The sequence below is a fragment of the Nannospalax galili genome, unplaced genomic scaffold (genome assembly GCF_000622305.1).
Source record: "Nannospalax galili isolate Female #2095 unplaced genomic scaffold, S.galili_v1.0 scaffold165, whole genome shotgun sequence".
Classification (NCBI taxonomy): Eukaryota; Metazoa; Chordata; class Mammalia; order Rodentia; family Spalacidae; genus Nannospalax; species Nannospalax galili.
In genome coordinates this window covers 1145347-1152707 of record NW_008352715.1, presented here as the reverse complement: position 1 = coordinate 1152707, position 7361 = coordinate 1145347, and the positions used below count along the sequence as shown (strand labels likewise).

General features: G+C 38.5%; 1 protein-coding gene and 1 pseudogene across 1 annotated transcript in view; one reads left to right on the top strand and one right to left on the bottom strand.

The window, feature by feature from the left end:
• Stk39 (serine/threonine kinase 39) overlaps positions 1–7361 on the top strand; it is a 331576-nt gene that overhangs the window by 299937 nt on the left and 24278 nt on the right. The gene's annotated exons all lie outside the window — the stretch shown is intronic.
• The window catches only part of LOC115067131, a 2671-nt pseudogene continuing 428 nt past the window's right edge, over positions 5119–7361 (bottom strand).

Here is a 7361-nt window from a genome sequence, read left to right as displayed (position 1 = left end):
CATGAAAGTAGACAGGGGACTATGGGGAGGGAGGCATAAAGTAAGGAAAAGGAGTAGGCAATGAAGGGAAGAAAAACCTATTGTATGTTTTTTCTCATATGGACTCTACATTCGTGTGTGTGTGTGTGTGTGTGTGTATGTGTGTGTGTTTGAGAGAGAGAGAGAGAGAGAGAGAGGAGAGAGAGGCAGAAAGGGGCTTATTTCAAGAGAAGGGACCACCAGAGTGAGAGGTTTGGAAGGGTGTGTGTGTGGGCAAATAGCAAAGTATAATGATATATACATATATATGTTATATCATATATATCATATCATATATAATAGGATATATCATATATAATAAAACCCATTCTATGTTCTATATGCTAAGTAAAACATTTTTAAAGGAAATTGAGTCTTCAAGCATTTCTTTCAGTTGTTATATCTTCTTGATGGATTATCAGTTTGAATTGACCTTCTTTATCTCTTCTGACCAATTTTGGCTTGAAGTCTTATTTCATTGGATAATAAGCATAGCTACTCTTGGTTTGGGATTTCATTTTAATTTTCTACCCTTTAGTCTCAGCCTGCCTACAAACTTCTAACAAGATTTCTTACAGCAGATAGTTGGGTCTACTTCTTTTAATTGGAGAATAAACAATCTACTTTGGGTTATTATTGAAACATACATATTAGCTTCTGTCATTGCTTTACTATAGCAATCATATTTCATCTTTTCCTAATTATCATTTGTTTACTCTTCTAGTAAGATTTTTTAATTTTTAATTTTATTGTTTTTATTTTACGTGTACAAGTGTATTGCCTGCATGTATGTGAGTGTACCCATGACATGCAATGCCAAGGAGGTCAGAAGAGAGTGTCGAATTCCCCTGGAACTGGAGTTAAGAATGATTCTTAGCCACCATGTGGGTGCTGGGAATCAAACCCAGGTCTTCTGCAAGAGCAGTCAGTGCTCTTAACCACTGAGCCATCTCTCCAGCCCCTTCTTTCTCTGGTCTTGTGATCATGTTTCTCTTGCTTACTCTTTTGGGAGTAAAATTCATTTAAGTGTTGTATTAGTTTTTTTTTTTTTTTTGATATAGCAAAATGTCTGATAAAAGCAAGTTAAGGAAGGAGGGTTTTAGTTTGGTTCATAGTGCGAGTATACAGTCCCTTATGGTGGGGAAGTTATGGTGGCAGGAGTGTGAGGCAGCTGGTCACAGTGTATTTACAGTCCAGAAGCAGAGAGTGATAAATGCTGTATTCCTCCTTCTCATTTTTATTCAGTTCAGGAGCTAACCCATGATACGATACAGTACCTCTCACATTCGGGGCCAGTCTTCTCTATTAAACTTTTCTGGAAATGCCCTTATAGACACAGATATATGTGCAGGGTGATTCTAAATCCTGTTAAGGTCACAATGAAGATTATTAATACATTATTGTATCTCTAGTCATGTGGGTTTATGAGTAATTTAAAAAGTATATCTTCTTTGCCTTCTGAAGGCTAGTTTTGCTGGATCTAGTAACCCATTGTGGTGTTTGTTTTCTTACAGTACTTGAATATACTATTCCATGCCTCCTGTCCTTTATAGTTTCTGCTGAGAAATATGCTGGGTTTTGTTTGTTTATTGGTGGATTTAGTTTTGTTGTTGTTGCTGGGTTTTGAGACAGGGTCTTCCTATAGCCCCAGCTGGCCTGGAATTTGCTGTCTCGATCTCACAGAGACCCCTGCCTCTACCTCCTGAATGCTGGGATTAAGGCATGCACCACTACATCAGGCTTGTGGGCTTACTCTTTTATAAGTAACACAGCACTTTTCTCTTGCAGCTGTCAGTGTTCTTTCTTAGTTCTGTATTTTTGGCAGTTTATGTATGATGGGGAACAGCTCTTTTCTGCTCATTGTCTAGTGATGCAGTGGGTTTTTTCACTAATATGTCTGCCATGCAGGAGTTACTTGCAAACCAAATTCCCTTACTGAATTTAAAGCATATAAGTGAGTTTTTCCTGAAGCTAGAACCCCAACCTGTTAGCACTCGGACTTCTTGCACTAGCAGGGCTACACCAACATCCCACCTGTATCCCCTGTTCCCTGATACAGTCTCTCAGACTTGTTCTGCCTATACCTGGGCATATCTTTTGGATGTTCTCCTACCTGGAATGTTCCCTTCTAGTAAACTCTTACTCATCTTTCAAGACTGATTAAGTATCACATCATCCTGGAATCTGACTTAGAACCTACTAAGTAGTTTGCTTCTGGGCTGAAGTTGCCCCTTGTTCCTGCTTTTCCCTTGGCATGCGAAGTAATATGCTTTAATGATTTCTGGATTGCCCATGTAACACATGAGGCAAAGTTTCCACTCCTTTCATATTGAATAGAAACAGCAGCTTATGATAACACACTTTATGAGAATTTGATCAATGACTAAATGATCATAGTATATGTATTATAATATATACCTACCTAAAGAAAAGGTTTGTGTCTTAACATGTACCAACTTGGACTTCCTAGCATACAGCCTCAGACTACTCCATTCACTTCATCCACCAAATCATGGCCCCAATCCCAAAGATGCCAAGTGTTCTGTGGGCTGATCATGGGCTACTTTCTCATGATACAATCTGAAGGATCTTGAATACGTGCTACACTACTACCTGTCCTCTTGAGATTACAGATAGTTGAAAACAGCAATATTAAGCTTCTGAATGCTTTGAGCTTTAAGGTAAGAGAGGGAGCAGTTAAAAAAATCATGAGAACATCTCAAATCTCACATTGTATGTTAGAAATTGAAAACCAAGGGCATATTTTCAGGGAAGATGACTTGATTTTCAACAGTGAGTACCACCTCCTAACTTTCCAGTGTCTGAAAGAGCTAATATCAAAGGGAAGAATAAGGATAGCATCCCTTCAGTCCTCTATAATTAGAAACACCACCAGACTGCCTGAACTTTGATAGGGCTTGCCAAATTTAAGGAGCAAAGACAGGATCCACTTCTACCTTCTGCAGTGAAAAGTAAGCCTGCCTCCACTAACTGACCACAGTTTGTCTGTTATAAAATACATTCTTCTGGTTAAAATTTAATTTCAGGTGCCTGAAAGAGTTTACATATTAACACCAGTAAAATATACTGCTGAGTTTATTTTCATTCATTTATTCCCAAACTACTTATCCACACCTAAGAGCTAGACACTGCTACTTATAGGGTGTCAGTGGTGAGCCAAGCAGATCTTCCCATCCTCTTGCTGCCTCAACCTTTGCTTTTTTGAGAGAAGGGAGTTTTCTAAGCTTCTAATAATGTTGAGAAGGTAGAGAATAAAAGAGGAATGAATTTGTAGGCCTGAAACCACAGTATAACTTCATGATCAGCTCTGTTACTCTTCATCTCTGGGGGGAGGGAATAGCAGTTTCCTGAAGTAGTGGTTCCTGTTCTTGGCCACTAGGCACTGGGAAGCCTTTCATTTGATAATTCAGCTTGTGCCAAGCAAAAGCTGGGTGCTGACCAGTGGAGATGACAGATGGGTGTATGGTCTAGGAGCCCCAATCTGGCTCCTCTGTCAGTGGAGTGAGCATACTAATTTATCATCCAAACTAGGGCATTTGGGGAGACCAGAGTGAAAGGGCATTCCTGGAAAAGTGCTGTGTACACACACTTTTGGCAGTTTCTCTCAGTTTTATTTTATTTTTTTCTGGACCAGCCTTTGGCAAATGACTGCTGTCTCTTGAAAGAGATGCTGATACTTCTCAGCTAACTTGTGTCTCCTGGTTTTGGGAGAAATTAGTGATAAAAGCTAAAGCCCCAAGAATGGATGGAAATTTGTGTAGTTTGTATGATGCCTTTTTGGAGAACCACTTTTAATATTTAATTTTTATTTATACATGTACTTAAAAATCATTGTTATCAAAATGATTTAATGCAAAATAAATGAAGATTACTAGTTAAGAAAATAAATGACCAAAGACTTATGTCATACCACAAATACCAAGAATGTTCCTCTGTGTTCAGTGTCAGAACTAGGAAGGATTTAATATCGACATTTTGTTTGTTTGTTTATTGACATCTAATTTTACAATTCTACTAATTGGTATTCTAATAACTTTCTGTTTTCCAGGCCTTCCAATGGGCCTAACTCACTCCAGCTAACTGGCACATCAAATTTCTGGCATGGGCATCACCATTGAATGTTTCTCCCTCTACCACCCTAACCAATTTAACTACCCCCTCATAAGGATTCCCCTTTATATTTTCAGAAAGGTCTCTGTCATTCTGTCCTTCCTAAGAAAAGTAATTTAATCATATGCTAACAAGAGACCTGTATTCAATTCAGTTATTATGCCTCACATTTAACTGGATAAGATTCAAACAGGAGGTACAAAGTAAATGCCAAACACAGCCCAACTTATGTTTTTGCAACGATTAACAATAATTTATTTTTAAAAGTTGAAAATACATTCAGATGTTAAATGTTATAATACTGGAGCAAGCAGCTTCCCTTTGAGGCTTTGGTTATTGTAATCTGTTTTCTTCTTTCACAGTCTGCAGTTCCTCTCTCCATCTCTTACTCTAGCACTGAGGGCAAAGTTTGTACAGAAAACTTTTCACTTAAATATTTTGCCATGATGTTGACATACTATATACCATGCCCAGTCAACTTTCTTATCTAATACTTGATTGAAACCAGTGCTTCAAGGGTAGTAGGAAAGGCAAGATGATGTGATTTGGGAAAAGACTATAGTACTACTTGTGGTGTGAGCCATGAACTGAACTGTGACTCAGTATCCACCAGCTACAGGAGTAAATGCATTGGGCAGTTCACTCTCCTTCCTTCCTTCCCATTGGTGTGTGTGTGTGTGTGTGTGTGTGTGTGTGTGTGTGTGTGTATGCGTAAAGACTTTCTTGGTGAAGGATTTACATTTTGGTGCTTATTCCATACCTCATAGGGACAAATCTGTAAAAAAGATTTGACAACGGGCACTTAGAGTGTTACTCAGCTAAGGCACACACAAAAAGAAATTTCCAAGTCTCATGTTGAATATTCGAAATAGGATTAGATTTCAGGTCCTTTGTATTTTAACATACAACACAAACACTTCATTCAACAGTGGCAAGTCATCTCATGGGCCATGTTTAGCATAGCCATGTTTAGCGCAGCCCCCAAGCCTCTCTTTCTGATGCCAGAAGGGTGAGCACATCACCCTCATGCACAGGACCTTTCAGGTTGTGGATGATGGAACCCTGGTATCATTCATAAATTGTATTCTTACCTGCATACACTGTCCCTGGTCCTGCCCAGCACTTTGGTCATCCTGGCCAGCTTGATGGGCTGCACTCAACTCAGTGATGGTGGTAATCTGGCAGAGAGTCAGGTCCTTTTTTTTATGTTATAGCCTATGATAGAGAGAGGTCCTACTTAAGTCTTGATTTGATTTATTTTTTTGTTAGAGAAGTGATTGAATTTTGCTCTGTATTTTGTATTGTCTGTTAAACTTACTTTAAAACGTTTGGAATAGATTTTAAAAATAAGGAAACAAATCACCCAAAACATGAATATGAGGCAGGCATCCTTCTTGGGGTAGTGCTATACATGCAACAAAGGCTAGGCTGTCCTGTGGGAGGCTGACCACAGGTGTAGGGTATGCTTTTGTCTAGGAGGCTGTGGCCACATGCTGGGCCCAGAATCCTAAGGGCTTCCCTGGGCCCTATCTGGATGCCAGATGGCGTCTCCACAGTCAGCTGCATTGACCTGTAATTTGGGTAGCGTTTCTCATATCAGTGTACTTGCTGTCTCATTAATTTTAACTTATCCAAAGCTTTTCCCAGTCCAGAAGCCACTAGGCTAAAGCTCAAGCTGTGTGTTTCCCATTAGTAGACAACTATGGAAAACCCTCCCTATAAAACAAATGAAGGTAAAATAAGAATGATGATCAGAAAAAGTTACCTGAAGTTAAACATTGCTTTTCATTTTCCTGTGACATGTCTCCCATGCTTGATTGGAACTTTTCTCTAATTGTAGGACTTGACAAGGTTGTAAAGACAGCTTTAAAACCTGTTGCGTTGTTTTTGTTTTTAATCAAGTGATTATATGAATTGAAAGAGACACAAATTATTTTTAGTCCTGTGGATAGACTAGATTGGAGAGCAGTTTTGTCTGTTATTTTAATGAGCAACACTTGCTGCCTTTCAATTGTTGTAACATTGTGATTAGAGACCGTGCGTGCGTGTGTGCATGTGTTTCTTTTTCATATTAATTACTTAGGTTAGCACACAAAGTGCTGGACTTTATTGTGACATTTCCATACATGTGTGTCATTATTCTTTGTTTTCATTCATCTCCTTTGTGTCTAGGCACAGGTAGTCCAGTTAGCATTCCAGAATATGGCTCCTGGGCGTCAAACTTTATCTCAGAATACAGACATGGAGCATAATTAAATAAGATCCTTCTGTTGACAGCAAAGGCCTGGAAAGGCTTTTCTTTGTGCTCTAGAAATCAGATTTGGATAGATTTCCTGTGCTGTATCCCTCTGCCTTTCATGATATGATCATTTCTTTGTCTTCTTTGTTTAACTCTACTCAAACTCATGACCTACACATCTAAAGTCATTAGTGTAGGAGAACTGAAGTTTCTGTGCAAGGCAGGAGGTTCTATGAGATTTTCAAGAGTGGACTGTTGTATTTAAACTCTGATACCTCTATAAATGTGTTTTATTCCTTTACTGTGGGGGCTAGAGAAAATCTGACAGGCACCACTCTGTGAGGAAATAGTTCTTGTTCCATAACAAAGGCAGCAAAACTACATTTACCTGTGTGGAAATGCTTAAGATCATTATTGGAAAGTAATTCTGAAAAGACCCTATCAAATATGCACCTGATCTATTGGGAAATGCAAATTAAAACTACACATGTATTAGAAAGACTCAGATTAAAGACTGACCATATTAAGGGTTGGTGAATGTCTGAGACACTTGTTTCATATACTGTGGCAGGAATATACAAATAGTATAGTCACTCTGGAAAAATGTTTGCAGCTTTTAAAAAGATAAACATACATATATGAGGCAGTCAAGCTACTTTATGCATAGGTATCTGCCCAAGTAGAAAGAAAATGTATCAGGTATATGATGCACATCCGTAATCCCAGCATGTGGGAGGTGATGGCAGAAGGGTCACAAGTTCAAGGCCCTCCTGGTCTATATAATGAGACTTCTTTCTAAAAAACCAAAAATATATAAAATAAAAGGAAAGAAAATAATTACCTGTTCAATGACTTCCACATTGATATGGATAACAACTTTGATTTGTAAGAGCAAAAGTCAGAACAATCTAGATCATCATGTGGGTAAATCCATAAACAAGCCATATTCATACAATCGAATACTACTTAGAAA